Raw genomic sequence first — 9620 nt, 5'->3', positions numbered from 1 at the left:
TCCGTCAGCTAAGGGTGAGCGGGTCGACCATACGTCGCAGTCCCAATGAGAAAAGTAGGAGTGGAAGAAATTCGCCGATGAAGAAAACGTTGTAATATCAATATAAGTCTGTGAGATTGAACTTCACACTGGCGTACGGGAGGAAATCGCTTTCTAACTGGAAGTACTTCATATTTAAGGACGAGAATGTGTTTCTACTACACCAAATAGTTCTCGCCATGTATATCGACAAGAGGAGCGAGATTCGACAGCAAATATCTCCATTAAAGGCAACGGCGTGGCGTAAATTCTGTCACAGTTTGGGGATGGATATCAGAAAACGGTTACAGCGTTTTATGGGTGCTGGACTGTCTGCTTTCTAGTCATTACTGCTGCTAAATACTGGAGAACATAAACTGAAGTGACAAAAGTAATGGGATACCTCCTAACATCTTGTTGGGCCTACTTTTGCTCAGCGTAGTGCAACAACTCTACGTGTCATGGACTCAACAAGTCATCGGGAGTCCCACGCAAAAATGTTGACCCATTCTGCCTTTATAGCCGTCTGTGATTGTGAAAGTGTTGCCGGTGCAGGATTTTGTGCACAAACTAACCTCTCGATTACGTCACATAAATGTTCCATGGCATTCATGTCTGACGATTTGGGTGGCCACATCATTCTCTCGAACTGTCCAGAAAGTTCTTCAAACCAAACTGGTGACACGTATGGATACATGAAGTGCATGAACGGCTGCAAATGGTCTCCAAGTAGCCGAACATGACTATTTTCAGTCAATTATCGGCTCAGTTGGAGTAGAGGCTCCAGTCCATTCCATGTGAACACAGCTCACACCATTATGCAGCGGCCGACATCTTGGACAGCGCCATGTTGACAACCTGAGTCCATGGCTTCGTGAAGTCTGCCCCACACTCCGAACCCTACCATCAGCTCTTAACAACTGAAATCTAGACTCATCTGACCAGGCCTCCATTTCCAGTGATCTGCAGTCCAACCGATATGATCAGGAGCCCAGGAGAGGCGCTGCAGGCGATGTCGTTCTGTTAGCATCGGTTGTCTGCTGCCATTGCCCATTAACGCCAAATTTCGCTACACTTTCCTAGCGGGTACGTTCATCGTACGTCCCGCGTAGCTTTCTGCGTCTGTTTCACGGAGTGTTTCTTGCCTGTCAGCACTGACAAATCTGTGCTAACGCAATGCTCTCTATCGTTTAGTGAAGGACATTGGCCACTGCGTTGTCCGTTTTAAGAGATAATGCCTGAATTTGGTATTATAGGCACAATCTTAACAATGTGGATCTTGGAATATTTACAGGGTGTTTCAAAAATGACCGGTATATTTGAAACGGCAATAAAAACTAAACGAGCAGCGATAGAAATACACCGTTTGTTGCAATATGCTTGGGACAACAGTACATTTTCAGGCAGACAAACTTTCGAAATTACAGTAGTTACAATTTTCAACAACAGATGGCGCTGCAAGTGATGTGAAAGATATAGATGACAACGCAGTCTGTGGGTGCGCCATTCTGTACGTCGTCTTTCTGCTGTACGCGTGTGCTGTTCACAACGTGCAAGTGTGCTGTAGACACCATAGTTTATTCCTTAGAACAGAGGATTTTTCTGGTGTTGGAATTCCACCGCCTAGAACACAGTGTTGTTGCAACAAGACGAAGTTTTCAACGGAGGTTTAATGTAACCAAAGGACCGAAAAGCGATACAATAAAGGATCTGTTTGAAAAATTCCAACGGACTGGGAACGTGACGGATGAACGTGCTGGAAAGCTAGGGCGACCGCGTACGGCAACCACAGAGGGCAACGCGCAGCTAGTGCAGCAGGTGATCCAACAGCGGCCTCGGGTTTCCGTTCGCCGTGTTGCAGCTGCGGTCCAAATGACGCCAACGTCCACGTATCGTCTCATGCGCCAGAGTTTACACCTCTATCCATACAAAATTCAAACGCGGCAACCCCTCAGCGCCGCTACCATTGCTGTAAGAGAGACATTCGCTAACGATATAGTGCACAGGATTGATGACGGCGATATGCATGTGGGCAGCATTTGGTTTACTGACGAGGCTGATTTTTACCTGGACGGCTTCGTCAATAAACAGAAGTGGCGCATATGGGGAACCGAAAAGCCCCATGTTGCAGTCCCATCGTCCCTGCATCCTCAAAAAGTACTGGCCTGGGCCGCCGTTTCTTCCAAAGGAATCATTGGCCCATTTTTCAGATCCGAAACGATTACTGCATCACGCTATCTGGACATTCTTCGTGAATTTGTGGCGGTACAAACAGACGACACTGCGAACACCTCGTGGTTTATGCAAGATGGTGCCCGGCGACATCGCACGGCCGACGTCTTTAATTTCCTGAATGAATATTTCGATGATCGTGTGATTGCTTTGGGCTATCCGAAACATACAGGAGGCGGCGTGGATTGGCCTCCCTATTCGCCAGACATGAACCCCTGTGACTTCTTTCTGTGGGGACACTTGAAAGACCAGGTGTACCGCCAGAATCCAGAAAGAATTGAACAGCTGAAGCAGTACATCTCATCTGCATGTGAAGCCATTCCGCCAGACACGTTGTCAAAGGTTTTGGGTAATTTGATTCAGAGACTATACAATATTATTGCTACGCATGGTGGATATGTGGAAAATATCGTACTATAGAGTTTCCCAGACCGCAGCGCCATCTGTTGTTGACAATTGTAACTACTGTAATTTCGAAAGTTTGTCTGCCTGAAAATGTACTGTTGTCCCAAGCATATTGCAACAAACGGTGTATTTCTATCGCTGCTCGTTTAGTTTTTATTGCCGTTTCAAATATACCGTTCATTTTTGAAACACCCTGAAATTGCCTAACAGTTTCCGAAATTTCTCCCATGCTGATAGCTCGAACTACCATTTAGAGTTAGTAGTCTTAATTATCGTCGTGTGGCCATAATCACGTCGGAAACGTTTTCATATGAATTAGTTTGGTTGAGATGGCTGCTCCGCCAATGCATCGCCCTTTTACATCTTGCGTATACGATACTGTCGCCATCTGTACAAATATAAGTGCACGTCGCTATCCCATGACTTCTGTCACTTAAGTATAAGGAGTGGGAGAGGATCCAAAAGTGGATCCTCACTATATGACTTTCCCCAAGTCACTCAAATTTTCTACCTCTCCAACATTGAATTACTCAACACCACCTTTTGCATTCTTTTTGTTGAGAATGATTCAAGCTAACTGTGTGTAAAGCCATCAGTTCCATAAAACTTGAGTTTCTCTAAGTGAGCAACAGGTTTTACAATGTCAAGGTCTTATAAAGACCACGAACCCTACAAACTGGCGATATATTATTAAGTCTTGTACTATTTGATGAGTGAATCTATAAACAGCGTTCTCAGTCCATCAGTCCTCCTGGAATCCGAACTCCGATGTTCGAAGTAAATAGTTTCCACTTGAGTGCGCGACTACTTTTGACTACATTACTTTTTTCTGTATTTTGGAAGAAGTATAGTAGTAAGTAAACTGGATACTTATTGTTTAAGTGTGTCTTGTCACCTTTCTTATGAAATGGTTTAGCAATTACATATTTTAACACGTCTCGAAAAATTTTCTGTGCCAGCGATGCATTGCACATATTCGCTATTACTTATTGAGGTGGAACAACATTTCATAATTTTGTTTGACATTCCATCAATCATATATGAACTTTTGTTTCTTAGGATTTTAGTAATTGTATTGATTTCAGTGTAGGGTGTTGGTGGTACTTCTAGCTGCTTGAAGTTTCGAGGGATAAAAGTTTCTAATATATTCTCTTCCTTCTTCAGTGAACCATTTAATCCTAAATTAGCTCCTACGTTTAGGAAGTAATATTAGAAAGTACTTACAACATGTTAATTGTCATTTACTTAAATTGTTATGGAATTTTGTGTACTGACGTCTGAACTTTGACCATTTCCCAAATAGTTTTCATCTGACTGACTAGCCTCTCGGAGCGATGTACTGTTTATTTATGTGTCGTTCGTGAGGTGGAAGCCTGTGCTTCCTGGCGACTCGTTTTGCAGAGATAGTGCTGTCGGTCCAGAGCAACCCACGGACGATCACATCGCGTCGGCTGTAGACGGGGTTTCAGGCTTCGAGCGTGTGGAACCCTGTGGTGTTTGCGCAGCTGCTGGCCGGACCGGTAGAGCAGCGGGGGCACGTTACGCCGCGCGGGATTAGCCGAGCGGTCTCAGGCGTTGCAGTCATGGAATGTGCGGCTAGTCCCGGCGGAGGTTCGAGTCCTCCCTCGGGCATGGGTGTGTGTGTTTGTCCTTAGGACAATTTAGGTTAAGTAGTGTGTAAGCTTAGGGACTGATGACCTTAGCAGTTCAGTCCCATAAGATTTCACACACATTTGGATTTGGGCACGTTACGTTGGACCCAGCCTCGACTAAATTGATTCCTGGACTTTCTGCGACGAGCCGGTGGACCTCGGAGATCTCAGTGTCTTGTAGTCTGCCGGTCCTTAGCTCCACACACGGCGAAACGAGTTTTTTTGGTTACGAGATTCTCCTCCGTTTTTGTCTGCTTTCAAAATAAATTTTAATCTGCATTCTATATTACTATGACCATTAAAGACAGGAAAATCGTAACTGTGTATTGGAATTAGTAATTGTAGCTCCTTAGATCCGCTATTTTCAAATGGTTCAAATGGCTCTGAGTACTATGGGACTAACTTCTGAGGTCATCAATACCCTAGAACTTAGAACCACTTAAACCTAACTAACCTAAGGACATCACACACAGCCATGCCCGAGGCAGGATTCGAACATTCGACCGTAGCGGTCGCGCGGTTCCAGACTGTAGCGCCTAGAACTACACGGCCACCTCGGCCGGCAAACAAAAACAGCAAAAGCCAACCACCAAGAAAAACACTAAAAACCGTAGTCTAAAATCGTAGGCCAAAGGCCAGACTCTACACAAAAAAGACAAACACTTAGAGCAAGCGATAAAAACCCCCTGCCATCGCAACGTCGTCTGATAAAGTGAAGGAAGCGTATCAGGCAGCGCACACGTCTGCCTGAGCGGAGTTAAAAGCGGGCAGTCAGAGCTGACCAGCAGCGATATAAAGGTGGGTCCTCTCGGCGCAATAAATAACTGTGCGTCATCCAGGTGTGGCCAATGTGCAGCCGGCAGAGGACAAGAGTCCTTGAGAGAGACTCGCAAGGAGGAACGCCACGCACTGGTAGCGTCCTTGATGGCTCGAAGTTTGGCGGCCATTCTTCACCGCAGATGCGAAGTACCTTCCGCCGCAAAACTGACCTGAAGTCACTCTCAGAAAGGCCAATCTCCAAGGCTGGTACACCGGCCTGTTTGGCCAGCGTGTCAACACGTTCATTTCCCGGGATGCCTACACGACCCGGGGTCTACACAGAGACCACAGAGCGGACGATACGGGTAAGAGTATGGAGGGACTCCTGGATAGCCATCACCAGACGAGAGCTAGGGAAACACTGGTCGATAGGTCGTAAACCGCTCAGGGAGTCACTACAGATAACGAAGGACTCACCTGAGCAGGAGCGGAGATTCTCTACGACGCGAGAGATGGCGACCAGCTTGGCAGTGAAAACACTGCAGCCAGCCGGCAATGAGTGTTGTTCATAATGATCCGCTAGAGTAAGAGCATAACCGACAAGATCAGCAACCATCGAACCGTCAGTATAGACAACGTCAGAGCCTTGAAACGCGGCAAGTGTCTGCATGCTAGACGCACTGGACACACACATGGAGGTATGGTATGTTATGCGATTTCGTATTACAGCAGGAGCACTCTCTTAGTTATCTCACGTACCCTACCTGCAAATTTTTACGTAAGTTCGGTGACTGGACCTGCTGTGCTGCCATTCATGAACAGCATCCGGGGGGTTGTTTTACAACCGGATACCACTCGCCCACATAGTGTTGTTAGAACCCATCATACTATACAGAGGGTCACAACATGTTACCTTCATCTGTCTCCAATTGATCACATATTGGACGTTATCGGACGACAATTCCAGCGTCATCCACAAAGAGCATTAACTATCTCTGTATTGATCGACAAAGTGCAAGTTGTGGTGTCGCCGCCAGACAACACACTTGCTAGGTGGTAGACTTTAAATCGGCCGCGGCCCGTTAGTATACGTCGGACCCGCGTGTCGCCACTATCAGTGATTACAGACCGAGCACCGCCACACGGCAGGTCTAGTCTAGAGAGACTCCCTAGCACTCGCTCCAGTTGTACAGCTGACTTTGCTAGCGATGATTCACTGTCTACATACGCTCTCATTCGCAGAGACGACAGTTTAGCATAGCCTTCAGCTACGTCATTTGCTACGACATAGCAAGGCGCCATATTCAGTAATTAGAATGAATTCTGAACAGATAATATTGTGAATCAAGTACCGCCAAGAGCGACGTTCATCATTAATGGATTAAAGTTAAGTATCAAACTAATTACGTCCGCTTTCTGAATTCTAATTTCTTGTCATGTTCCAGACCTCACGCCAGCCTGCGTGAGCTATAACGCGTGCATTCGGCCTCCTCTAGTAACACAACACAAGTCATGGAACTCCATCCTACAAACTGACATCCATCATTTGTACAACACAATGCTCGCACGTTTGCATGCTTACATTCAACGTTTGGGCTGTTACACAGATTACACACGCAAACGGTGGAAAAGCTTTTTTGCTGAAAATACCTTATTCTTATGTTTTTTATGGTGGGAAATCCAAATATGATACTTCCAAAACTGTATCAGCCACAATTTCCTCATATTTTACACATAAATTTATTAAATTAAGCAATTTTTAAAGAATTGAACAGCTTTTATGTAGTTAAAATAATTTAAAAAGGAGGTGTAATTAATGTAGATGACGTTAGTAGCACTGCTGAAAAACTTTTGCTGGCAAAAAAAGGTCGATTCTATTTTTGTGTGAACAGATGGTGTTTTGTTTACTGTCAGCCTGACATCGGTTTCCCGTTTCCTTTACATATGCTCAGTACAACGTCTAATCGTCGTTGTAAAATCTCTGCTGACAGATTATGTCATATTTGCGGTGAATTTATGATTAAAAAACGCAAAAGAAACATTACAGACATTGTGAAAAAGGTTATTCTATCGTACTTTGGATCTAAACTTAGTGATCAAAATAAATCTTGGGCGCCACATAATGTATGTTATGTGTGTGTTGAAGATCTGAGAAAATGGTCCAAATAGGAGAAAAAAATCTTTAGATTTACTGTTCCTATGACTTTGAGGGAGCCAATAAATCATTCCGATGATTGCTACATTTGCAGTATTGATATTACTGGTCATAATTCGAAAAACAAGAAGGTAATAAGCTATCCTAACCTTCCGTCCATCATCAGACCAGTAGGGCATGGTGTAGTTTTGAAGGTTCCTGTACCACCAGATCATTTACATTCTATTCCAACAGAAGTATTTTCTGATGTACAAACTGATTTAGATGAACCAGATGATGATGAATTCCACTGTAATATAGAAAGTCTAAATTGTTTACTCATGTCGAGCATAACGATTTGATTAGGGATCTGGGCTTAACGAAGGAAAAATCTGAATTGCTTGCCTCTAGATTAAAAGAAAAGAACTTATTGGCAGTTGAGACCAGCATGTACATGTATGGAAAGAGAAAGCAGCCATTTTCCAAGTTTTTTTACCAAGAAGGTGGCTTTGTGTACTCAGACATTCCCAGACTGATGAATGAGTTTGGTACTGAATACAAAAAAAACAGTCTGGAGGCTGTTTAATGATTCATCCAAACCTAGTTTAAAGGCTGTTTTATTACACAGTGGTAATATGTATTCATCTATACCTGTTAGTCTGTACATATGAAAGAAAGCTACGAAAACAGAAATATTGATAGATAGAACAGGCTATTCTGTTCATGGTTGGATGATATGTGGCGATCTAAAAGTAACAGGCATGCTCCTTGGTCAGCAAGGTGGCTTTACCAAATTTCCGTGTTTCTTGTGTGAATGGAACAGTAGGGCTAGGCATCAACACTGGTGCAGAAAGACCTGACCTGTGCAAGAACCTTGTAGATCCAAAAAACATATTCCTACCACCTCCACATATAAACTTATGCCAAATGAAACAGTTTGTAAAGGCTCTGCCTGAAGATGCAACATGTTTTAAGTATATCTGTCAAAATTTTCCGCACCTTTCAGAAACTAAACTAAAAGAAGGCGTCTTTATCGGACCTGACATTAGAAAATTGATGTTTGATGTTAACTTTGAATCCACAATGACCTTAAATGAGGAAGATGCATGGATATCATTCAACCAAGTCGTTACAAAGTTCTTAGGACATGAAAAACACTCAGCTATTATATCTACAATGTTAAAGAAGTTTAAAACCTTAGGATGTTTAATGAGCCTCAAAGTTCACTTTTTGAACAGTTACCTTGATTACTTCCCGGACAATATGAGAGATGTTAGGGAGGAGCAAGGCGAGCGTTTTCAACAGGATATTAAAGTCATGGAAAAATACTACCAAGGCCGCCGGAACACCAACATCATGGGGGACTACCGTTGGTCACTTCACCGAGAAGTTCGGCAAGCAACTCATTGTAGAAAAAGTTACACAAGAAGCTTCAAAGGAAAAAAGAGAAAATACGAACCAATTCCAGGTGACAAGTAAAATCACTATTAACACATATCATTGTTTTAAGTATATTACTATAACTACAGACCGTGCTCATGTCGTAACACAGCGTTTCATTAATTTCTCCGTTTACAGTATAGCATAGGATTTTTATACTATGAGGCTTGGAACTTTAATAGTGCACTCCGTCTTCAGGCCACAAGTGGCCCATCGGGACCATCCGACCGCCCTGTCATCCTCAGTGAGGATGCGGATAGGAGGGGCGTGTGGTCAGCACACCGCTCTCCCGGTCTTTATGATGGTTTTCTTTGACCGGAGTCGCTACTATTCGGTCGAGTAGCTCCTCAGTTGGCATCACGAGGCTGAGTGCACTCCGAAAAATGGCAACAGCACATGGCGGCCCTGATGGTCACCCATCCAAGTGACGGCCACGCCCGACAGCGCTTAACTTCGGTGATCTCACGGGAACCGGTGGATCCACTGCGGCAAGGCCGTTGCCCCCGGAACTTTAATAGTGGCTACTATTTATTTACAGCTCCTACAAAATAGATATGTGTTTCAAAGTATTATCGACCTTCAGAGCAGTCAGCAGCATTGTGTGTAACCCTTTGCCAATGATGTGGATGTCGTAGGATACTCTTAGCAGTGCCAGTTGTTTGACAGTTCGAGCGGCGCGGTCTATTGCCCGACGAATTTGTAGCAGTTCTGAAACGAATGCCGTGATGTGTTTCCTTCAATTCAGAAATCGAGTTGAACTCACGAGGGCGTAAGTCAGGGGAGTGCAATAGGCGGTATAGCACTTAGCAGCCCCATCAGTCAAACAAATCAGTAACAGCTTGGACTGCTAAGTGCTTGAGCATTGTCCTGCAAAATGATGGTCATGTCCTGCAGAGAGAGTCATCACTTCTGTCTCTAAGCTGGTCGTAGGTTGTGTTCCAAAAATTAACAGCACACGTGTGCACGCCGCGACTTTTACA

The 9620-nt window shown here is 44.3% G+C and overlaps 1 pseudogene; it reads right to left on the bottom strand.

Moving 5' to 3' along the window:
* Nucleotides 1–9024: 9024 nt before the first annotated feature.
* On the bottom strand, nucleotides 9025–9142 carry LOC126212118 (5S ribosomal RNA; annotated as a pseudogene).
* Nucleotides 9143–9620: the final 478 nt, after the last annotated feature.

The sequence above is a fragment of the Schistocerca nitens genome, chromosome 1, assembly GCF_023898315.1.
Source record: "Schistocerca nitens isolate TAMUIC-IGC-003100 chromosome 1, iqSchNite1.1, whole genome shotgun sequence".
In the NCBI taxonomy this organism is placed as follows: domain Eukaryota; kingdom Metazoa; phylum Arthropoda; class Insecta; order Orthoptera; family Acrididae; genus Schistocerca; species Schistocerca nitens.
The sequence above is the reverse complement of the archived record's forward strand: the minus strand, read 5'-3'. Positions and strand labels throughout refer to the sequence as shown.